The sequence below is a fragment of the Peromyscus californicus genome, unplaced genomic scaffold (genome assembly GCF_007827085.1).
Source record: "Peromyscus californicus insignis strain IS unplaced genomic scaffold, ASM782708v3 Scaffold_11__1_contigs__length_118956290, whole genome shotgun sequence".
In the NCBI taxonomy this organism is placed as follows: Eukaryota; Metazoa; Chordata; class Mammalia; order Rodentia; family Cricetidae; genus Peromyscus; species Peromyscus californicus.
This window is the reverse complement of record NW_026294402.1, coordinates 26,362,166-26,372,553: the sequence shown is the minus strand read 5'-3', so window position 1 is coordinate 26,372,553 and position 10,388 is coordinate 26,362,166.

Here is a 10,388-nt window from a genome sequence, read left to right as displayed (position 1 = left end):
CAAAAACCTTATTAACACATATTAATTGTGGATATCATTAATAATGGATCTCATTATAACATTTTCACACATGTATATCGTAGGCATTATTCATAATCATCTTCCTCTTCCTCCTGTCTTTTCTCTAACAGGTTGTGATACTCCACATTCATGCTACAGATTCTGCTGTTCCCTGGGTTAAGTAACTCTATGTATTATTTCTCCTCTTTCTGCCTGCATGAAGGGATTTTGTCGTAGCTGCAATGCTGTTCCGACAAGTTACCTAAGGTCATGCAGTGCTGAATTGGAGACACTCATGCTGTGATTTGCAAAACACTTTCACAACCTATCATTTTGTTTATTACACTTTTTTTTTATCAATGGGTTATTATCTAGGTGAAGAAACTAAGGTTCTTAGAGTCTGAGTTTGTAGCTTTTCCAAAGTCATCCACTTGATAGTGGCAGAGATAAAACTTGAAACTAGCCAACTCATTTTATCTTTCTCCCCCTTCTCTTTTTTTTTCATGTCTGGGAAATCAAAGTCATATTATTTAGAATATGGTAGAGACTGAAACGTTAGCAAATTCTTCCCAAGATTTACTTCCATCAACAATTAGAGTGAAGTATTCAAACAGAGGAATTATGGATCAATTTATTAATCAATCACATTAATCTCCTAGGACAGTGGACAATGCTGTTTGTCTGGAGAGGAGGCCCAATTCCAGCCTCTAACTGGAAGCTTGTGTCTAACGCGGGAGCCGGGAAGTGGGCCTGTAAGTTGGGAACAAGGACAGAAGGAAAGAGCATGCATGTGTGTAGGACACACATTGCACATGCTTGCCAACACTTGCAGAACTTGGAAAGGACTTTCGCAGAACTAGTTCACACCAGATCGTGGGATGCTCTACCCAACAGGTGGGGCAAATCCCAAAGGCAGGCAGAGGCCTCAAAAGTGACGGCGCCAGGACAGCGTGCTCATCTCAGAATGACCCTGTCTCTCCAAGGACTTAAGCCAAGCTCGGTGTGTGTGACTCTTCATTCCCTAAGGATGGGGTTCCTCTTCAGGCAGCTTCAAAGCTACTGGAGCACAAGTTTCCGGCAGCGTTGCCACTTGTGTTTGATGCGCATGCTCAGAAGCACTGCTCCACCGCATGTGCTGCTCAGGAGACCAGAGGGCACGTGCTTGCAGAAGAAAGTTGCATTTTTTTAGGGGGTACTGCTGAGGGACCCTGAAGAGAAGAGGCAGTGGCTGGTGATTATGGGCTTCACAACTGAGCCGAAGACTTTAGGAGGAAGTGGGATCGATGGGGGAACTTTGAGGGAAGGCGTGACAAAATCTTGCATCATTTCCTCTTTTGTTTACTTATTGGATTTGGTGGGGTTTTCAAGGTTTTTTTATTTTATGCGTATGGATGTTTTGCCTGCATGCATATCTGTATACCACTTTTATGCCTGGTGACTGAGGAGGCCAGAAGAGGGTGTTTGATCCCCTTGGGACTGGAGTTACAGACAATTGTGAGTCACCATATGAAGAACTGAACCTGGGTCCTCTGCAAGGGCAGCCCGTGCTCTTAACTGATGTCATCTCTCCAGCCCCCTTGTCCCTTATCTGTAGTTAATACACGTGTTCTCTGAACACTGGTAACACATCTGAAGAACAGAACTGTGCCCCCGCCCCAGTTCAATGGTGAATCATTAGATCCCAGTGGAATGGCAGACTTGATCCTTGGTATTCGCAAGGTGGTTGGTTCCAGGACCCCCTCTACCTTCTCCCACAGAGAGTGAAATCTGATGTTCAAACTCCTCCCATAACATGGCACAGGTTGGGACTGGTGAGATGGTAAGGTCGGGCTGGTGATGACTAGATCAGTACCATTATAAGAAGCCACCAGAGCGTTCTCTCTCCCGTCCCGTCTGAGCAGGTGAGGCAGTGGCCCTAATGGAATATGTGTGACATGAAGGGAGTGAAGGGATTGTTTGAGGGGATGGGTGTAAGCGCCTGGGCTTTCTCACCGGGCCAAGATCACCCGATACAGCTGAGAGGAGTTAAACCAGGCTGGTTGGAGGGTCCACTGCAAAACTAAGCTGTGGAAATTTTATTGAGGACAACCAGACTTTCCATACTCTTATCAGAAATACAATATAGGGGCTAGAGAGATGACTCAGAGGTTAAGAGCACTTGGCTGTTCTTCCAGAGGTCCTGAGTTCAATTCCCAGAAACCACATGGTGGCTCACAACCATCTACAATGAGATCTGGTGCCCTCTTCTGGCCTGAAGGCTGAACACTTGCTGTATACATAATAAATAAATAAATAAATCTTAAAAAAAAAAAAAGAAATAGAATATAGTGTCAGTTGCCAGGATCAGTACAGTCCTAGTCACCAGGATACAACGATGTTTGCAAACTTTACAGGGTTCTCAAGATTAGTGTCTAAGACCAATTGTCCTGTCATGCTTCCATATTTCCTTGACTTCTGAGGGAATATACAGAGAAATGCAAAATGGCCTGAATGTGCCACTGCCTGAGGGAGTGTGTAGATCTCTCAGGAACAGGAAGGTACATCATGCCCCAGGAGCCATGGACTCTAACCTGAAAAACCTGTGATGCCTGCCTCTCAAGGCAGCTAGACCAGGCCAACTCCATGGTTCCCTGCAGAGGGGGAATTATCCCAGTAAGAGATGGGGAGGAGGCATGAAGGAGAGGAGTGTGGGGAAGCAAATAAGAGCAAAGTATAAGGATTGATATGTATGAAAATATCACAATGAAAACTACTACTTTGTATGCTAACAAAATAATAAGATAAAAGTATGCTAAAGTAAAAAAGAAAGGTTTAATTTTAAAATGAAGAGAGTGAAAATGTTGAAGGAGAAAAAGAAAACCAGCTGGGCAGTGGTGGCACATGCCTTTAATCCTAGCACTCGGGAGGCAGAACCAGGAGGATCTCTGTGACTTCAAGGCCAGCCTGGTCTACAGAGCGAGATCCAGGACAGGCACCAAAACTACACAGAGAAACCCTGTCTCGAAAAAAAAAAAAAGAAAAGAAAAGGAAAAGGAAAACATCAACAACAACAACAACAACAAAACCCCTGTAGGCATTTTGATCTTGAACTTCCAGCCTTCAGAGCAGTGAGAAATGAGTTTCTGTTGTTTAGGCTGATTGTCATGCTTATTAGCCAGAGCTCTAGTAGAGTGCATGGTCATATGACCATCATTAGGTTGGTTTTAAACCATCCAGGGGTGAACTAAGTGTCCACCCTCACAGAGCTTGTAGTCTGTGAAGGAAGGGGGGCACTAAATAACAGTTGAGGCAAGAGGTAAAGTGATAAATTATGAAAGAGATTAACAGGTGCCTCATAGGGCTTGGGAGAAGTCCTCCGAGGACATCCCCCAAGGGCGTAACCATCAGCCTTACACCAAATTGGTAATCTGAGGTGAGATAGTTCCTGAGCAGGTTGAGAGAGGCTCTTAGGCTTCAAATAGCATGCATAAAGCTCTGAGGTGAGACAGGTTTTGGAAAGAAGCAGACAGGTGAAACTGTCACCAGAGGCGGAGAGTGATGGAAACTGAGACTGGCAGCTAGCAGGCATAGAGGTCCACGGTATCTGCCAAGGAGCTGGAATTTTATTCTTAGTGTACTGGGAAGCGATTGTAGGGTTTCAGCAGAGATGTGAAATGGCCTGCTCTTCATGTCTAGAAAATCACTGTGAATAAAGCGAAGATAGGGTTAGAGGGCGGTCACGTGAACCAGGAGAGGGTAAGACAGTCATGATGGGGGGAGGGATCCAGAGCTTCCAAGAAGGTGGCAGTGATGAGAAATGTAGAGGTATTGGTACTTGAGGACCAGTGGACTGGGTGGCTGAGAAAGGAGGGGGAAATAGAAGAGAGGCCATAGGTGCAAGAGCTGGCCAGAAGAGAGCGTTGAGTCTGGGCAAGGAGACATGCCTAGTCATTGCAGAAGGGCATTGAATGGAGCGGGCCTGCCTGCTGTCCTCTGCATCACCTGGCTGCAAGGGCGTTCTTAGGCCAACATTTGGGAACTTGGCTCTCAGAGTGGCTCCCAAGTAGTTAACTGGTAAGATGATTGGACTGTACAAGCAACAGGACCTTTACACTGAAGGTCCGCTAGAATTTTGACAGTATAAAGCAGAAGGGGCCAACATGAATGGTCAACCTCAGTCAAACCCTATATCATCAAGTCTCTAACGGACTCTCTACTGTCTGCTAGAAACATCGCCCCTGTGCTGCTGGGATTTTGAGGCCAGGGGAGAGTGGATGAAATCTAGCCTTCTTGGAAGGGGATTGGCCTAGGCTGCATGTGGAGTTCTCCAGAGTCTGCCTGTATGTGTGTGACTTGCCCTTATGATCCAGCTGGGCATCCTTGCTGCACTACTGTAGCAAACCTTACTCAGAGTTCAGCTACAGGCTGGGCCTGAGTCCTGGAGAACCTCCAAGAGCTGGGGGGCCCTTGACACAAAACTTCAGGATTTACATTTACAAGTGAATCACAACACAGAAGAAACCAAAACCCAGAGGAACAGATGACGTCAGCCAGGCAGGGTGAGGTAGAAGCCTGAGGAATTCCACAACCGAGGGATAAACAGGAGACAACATACACAAGGGGGCCAGAACTCAGGCATCTCACTGAGGAATGTCGGCTGGATGTAGCCCAAGATCATTAACGACTTTGGCCAGACAGTCCCTGTGGGCAGTTGTAGGGAGAATTAGCTCATTAGGGGTCGTGAGAGGAAGCCATCCTCTCAAGTATAAGAGGGGCAGAGGCATGTGAGGGAAGTGGACACATATTTTGACAGATGGAAGAAAAAGGGACAGGTACGGAGCTAGATTTAGTAATACAGATGAATGTGGAGTGCACTGGGTGGCTCACAGAGTACGTGGTCCAGCACCAAGGGCAGGGAGGAATCCAGTGTGCTGGGTATCTGGAAAGCCATGTGCACATGCTGTGGAGTGTTCAGTCCACCCTGAGGGTGGCACGGACCTTTATTTTGGGACTTGGATAATGAGCAGGAATGCACAGGAGTGTAGAAAAGCAGCCTTCTGGAAGAGGGAAGAACACATGTAAATGTCCGGAAGGAGACTGAGTATGTGCTACAGAGCAATGTGGGGAGCAGGGTGGGAAGAGATGGCTGGAGTGATCGGGGGAGGGAAGGATGGGTAGATGGGCTGAGGACCTTGAGGAGGTTGAGAGCTGGGTATCCAGATGGGACAAGATGGGACAAGTTTTGACAGGAGGAAAATATACGCTAACCTTCTATATAACAAGAACAGAGGCAAAAAAAAAAAAAAAAAGAAAAAAAGAAAGAAAGATTTTTAGATCTGACAAGATTTTCAGATCTGACGTTTGTTTACAAGGATCGACAGAAATTGTAATATGCTTCTTTATTCCAAAATAATGTAGAATTGTAATGTTCTTCTAGATTTGTCCCTGACAGATCTGTTGACAGTGGCTGTTCCTTCCCTGTCTACTGTGAAAAAAGACGCACTCTTGGGTTCTCCTGAGTAGTGGAGTCTAATGCTTCTTTTCACAGTGAAATGTGGCAGCATCATGAACTCCAGGAGGATAGAGAAGGCCTGAATGATTTCCCTGCAGACCTAGAGCTAGAGCCATGTGCTTGGGTTGCTGGACAGTTTCCAGTGGACCCCGTAGCTTTATATTGGCACATAAGTGCTCCTTCATGTAATTCCTCAGTTGTGTGAGTTCTGCTAAACTCTATAATGAGAGTGAGAAGAGAACTGGATGAGACCAGAGTGGGCCTCTGCTGTGGAGGACAAGGGAAAGTCAATGAAGCAGGTACCCTGAGAGAGGGACCTGTACCTTGGAAAGCACTGGGCTTCCAGTCAGATCTGGCATGCTCTTGTTGGCGTTTGATGATCTGGAGTAGGTATAGATCTCACCCTGGGTTGTCCACCTATCTGTGGCAGGTCTCCAAAGTGAAAAGCCTCCTGCATATTAGAAGAGTGTAGGGAAAGGAAGTTGGCAACTTTGGGAGGGGCAGGATCCACCAATTTGGGCCCGGGGTACTGGGAAGAAAGTCAATGGGGCAAGTATGTCGAGATGGTCAGTGTCCTTGAGGTGCTCGAACATGGAGTTTAAATGACCCAGGAAAGGATGCAGCAACATCGCAGAAGTAAAGGCAGATGAAGAAAGTACATACATGGGAGTGATCAAGGACGTGGGAACCCTGAGGATGAAGGATGTGTGGTGGGGCTAGTGAAAGATCTGGAAAGATGGCAAGTTGTGGTCAGGGAGCAGGATATTTGGATTTATGACTTCAGAGGTGGAGAAGCTCTGAGTAATCCATAAGTCAGGAAGTGGTCTTGGGAGGGGCACTGCTGACCCTTGTCATCACTGGGACCACCTCTTTGATCTGACACTCACATGGCTTTTCTCGCTCCTTTCGGCATCTGATGTACGTCCCTTCCCAACTTCCCTTTCTCCTCTTTCTGGTCCAGCAAGAGGAACTCACAGCATCTTTTCTTATTTCCGGGGAAATTCATTCCACATGTGTCTGATTCACTTGCGTTTACAGAAACTTGAAATCTCTAGTGTCCAAATACCCTTTCAACTATTTTTTCCCTTCTCTTTCTTAGAAACAGGAAGTTGTGTTTGGCTGAGACAACTCTTTTCAGTGCTCCTGAGACTTAGAAGATGTTTGGAATGAGGAACGGTGAGGTCTGGGGAAGGCTTCTTTACTTTCTTCTTTGCTGGGACAATTGGACATCACCTGCCAGGGAATACTAGAATGTTTTGATCTCCCTTTACTGAGCCCAAGCCCGGAAGGAAAATGTTCCAAACGGGACAGGTGTCTTTCCCCGTCTCTGCCTTAGCTTGGAGTTTCAGAATGCATTCCCATATTGGTATTTTCTCTCTCTTCCCAATAGTTTTCCCAGAGGAACCCCTTTCTCTTTTCCATGGGGTTTCTGGGTTGGTCGGCAATGTTAAGCAAATATGGTTACTTCTTTAGTGAGGCGTCAGAGAACCTTGCCATTTGAAGAACAAACCAGGGAAACATGTCACAGGTTATAACGGGGCACACCTATCTTGCTAAGTCTGACAAGGCCGTTATTGTTTTTGTTGGTCTAGAAAACAGACAGGTGCCTGGGAGGGGTCCCGATCCTCCCGAGGAAGACTGGGAGTCTCAGCTCACTCACAGCTTACATGGAAATCCAACTGTTCGTTCCCTCGGTGTGTTAGCTGATACTGTTTAGAATGTTTTATCCAGCCTACATACCCCCCCCCCCTGCACGCCCACAATGAGCTAGCAAAAATGTCGGCTTCCATAGGTGACTTCTTCTCTTTTATGTTCTGTGCACAGAGATTTCCTCATAAAGACATGTTGTCCTCCTGCCATAGGCCACCAAAGGACAGTAAACCCCAGTTTATCTTCCTCAATCACAGCAAAGCTGGTTCCTACTTCCATTCCCTTTTGTCCCCTCATTTTGAATGACCTTGAGGTGCCTAATGATCTGAATGAGGATGGTGCTAGGGGTGTGGATGGCTGGCAGGGACACACTCCTTCTCACTTGGGGAATTCCCTCCCCAAATTTGCAGTCTCTGGTTGGCTATTTGGGAATAAAGGGCAGAGAAGAAACCCTAGGCAAGGATTCACTTATCTTTTATTTTTGGGACAGGGTCTCATTAAGTAGCCTAGACTGGCATTGAACTTAAGAGCTTCTAGCCTCAGCTTCCTGAGTGCTGGGATTGCATAGGTGTGCCACTATGCCCAATTTTGGATTCACTTATCTTAAGGATGAAAGTTGGGGGAAAAAACCAACTTGATGCTAATGCATTACCTTTGGGATATTTGGGGCAGCTGCTTGGACTATCCAGATTACTGGCCGAGTTACCTGCTGAGTTAGGGCCTTAGGGCCTCCAACGAGAAAGCACTGGTACCCGTTTCCAGGGGCAATGGCTAGAAAATGCAAACTCTCAGCAGAGGAAATACCATCTTTCCCTCTCTGAGCTAAAGGGGTGGCCACAGCTGGCCAGAGCTGACCATGGTGTGGTCCCCCTCTGCAGCTCTGTTTGCTGAGTACTGAGCTGCAGCTGTTGAATTTTCAGACACAAACAAGTATGTATTCTGTGAGCCTTGCTGAGCCCACACAGCAAGGGAGAGCCAAGCCGGATTCCATTCTGCTTTGCACATCAGCAGCTCTGCTGCCAGCTGAACTCCAGGGCAAAAGCTGCGTCTGGTAATGACACAGGCAGTCGGGATGGCACAGCTGGCCCCACAGGGGAGCTGGTGAGGACGGCACACTCGGCTTTGATTATTTGGGGGACAATGAGAAACGGAAGGGCGTGAAGACTTGCAGAAACACACACCAGTCTCAGCAAAGTGGGGCACAGCAAAGTGGGGAGAAACAGTGTTGATCACCCATCAACAACATGCCTGTGTGTGTACGCTTGTTTATATTTAGGTAAGCCCGGCCTCCTACTCACTGAAAAACTAGACAGACATGAAGTAGATGTCAATTGCCACCGTCTAAAGACCAGTTAAGGAGGACAGTAGTGGCTGCAATTCTACTGGCCTTACTTTGTACCCCAAAAGGTCTAAGTCCTTATTTATACCAGGAATCCACTTTTGTTTGTTTGTTTGTTTGGTTGGTTTTTCGAGACAAGATTTCTCTGTATAGCTTTGGCACCTTTCCTGGAACTTACTCTGTAGCCCAGGCTGGCCTCAAACTCACAGAGATCCACCTGCCTCTGCCTCCCAAGTGCTGGGATTAAAAGCATGTGCCACCACCATCCAGCTATGCTTGTTTGTTTTTTAAGACAGGGTTTCTCTGTGCAGCCCTGGCTGTCCTGGAACTTACTCTGCAGCCCAGGCTGGCCTCAAACTCACAGAGATTTAATCCCTCCCAAGTGCTGGGATTAAAGGCATGTGCCACTAACCCCCGGCCCCCAACCACCAAGGCTGGGGTCCAAGGCTCCATTTAGCAGTGTGTCTGTCTGCTCATGTCTCATGTCTTGAGAGAAACTTGGAAGCAAGAAAAAAGGGTAATGAAAAACAGGAAGATGTAAATTGAGGTATATCCCCTCTATTGCTAGAATGCATTTATTTCTTCTTTTTTTCTCTCTTTCTTTCTTTGTTCCTTTTTTTGCATGTATATGTCTTTGTGGTGTGTGTGTGTGTGTGTGTGTGTGTGTGTGTGTGTGTGTGTTCATGTGTGTGGGTGCATGTGGAGGTCAGAGGTTGATATCAGTTGTCTTTCTTGATTGCCTTCCACTTTCTTTATTGAGGTAAGATGTCTTGCTGTACCTGGACCTTGATGGTTGGTTTACTCTAGCTAATCTCCTACTAATCTAAGGTAATCTAGCCTCTCTACTTACTCTACTCAATTGGCCTGTAGTTCCTCTGTCACTGCCTCCTAAGCTTTGGAATTACAGGTGGCTGCCAGTGCCACTTGGCTTGTTTCATGGGTACAAGAGATCTGGACCCCTGGCTTCACGCCTGGACATCAAGCACTTTGTCCACTGGACCAGCTCTTTGACTCCTAGGATGCCATTTTTTTTTTTTTTTTGGTTTTTCGAGACAGGGTTTCTCTGTGTAGCTTTGCACCTTTCCTGGGACTCACTTGGTAGCCCAGGCTGGCCTCGAACTCACAGAGATCCGCCTGGCTCTGCCTCCCGAGTGCTGGGATTAAAGGCGTGCGCCACCACCGCCCGGCGTAGGATGCCATTTTTTAAATGTCCATTTCTTCTCACCCATTTATGACCAAGGACTGAGTTCCTTATATGGAAGATTGAGCCAGAGAGCTCCTCTGAGCCTTGAGAGAGATGAGCTCTGCAGACAGGATTTTAGGGGTTCTCGGGGTTTCCCGCGGGTAACAGATAGGGACTGTTACTCCAGGTTAATAGTGCTTACGGGGAGTTGGACTAAAAGAGTGTGAGCTATGGATGAAATGTGGTGGGGTCAGGTGCTGAGCAGGTGCTCTTGTCACTGGAGTGATGTTCTCTAGGCAGAAGGTGGGAGAGGCTCTTGTGTTGTTGTTGTTGTTGTTTAAATGAGGCAGGCCAGCACATAAGAAGGCTGATGGAGCAGCTTGCTGAGGAGAATGATACCCCTTCTCAAGAATAACAAGGCCCTGACTCAAAATAAATAAAAAATTTAAAGACAGGCACAGTGGCCCACCCCTGCAATTTCAGCACTGGGGAGGTGAAGATCGGATCAGAAGTTCAAGACCACCTTTGACTACATAGAGAGTTTGAGGTCAGTCAGCACTACATGAGACCTTTTCTCAAAATAAAAACCAAAATGAACAACAATGAAAAAAAAAAAAAGAGATCCCCAAAGTACTGAAAACTACCATAACCTATAGGTAGGAATTTTCTCTAATGCAGGGTTCTTGAAATGCGCTCTCTAAAACAGCAGCCTTCATATTACCTGG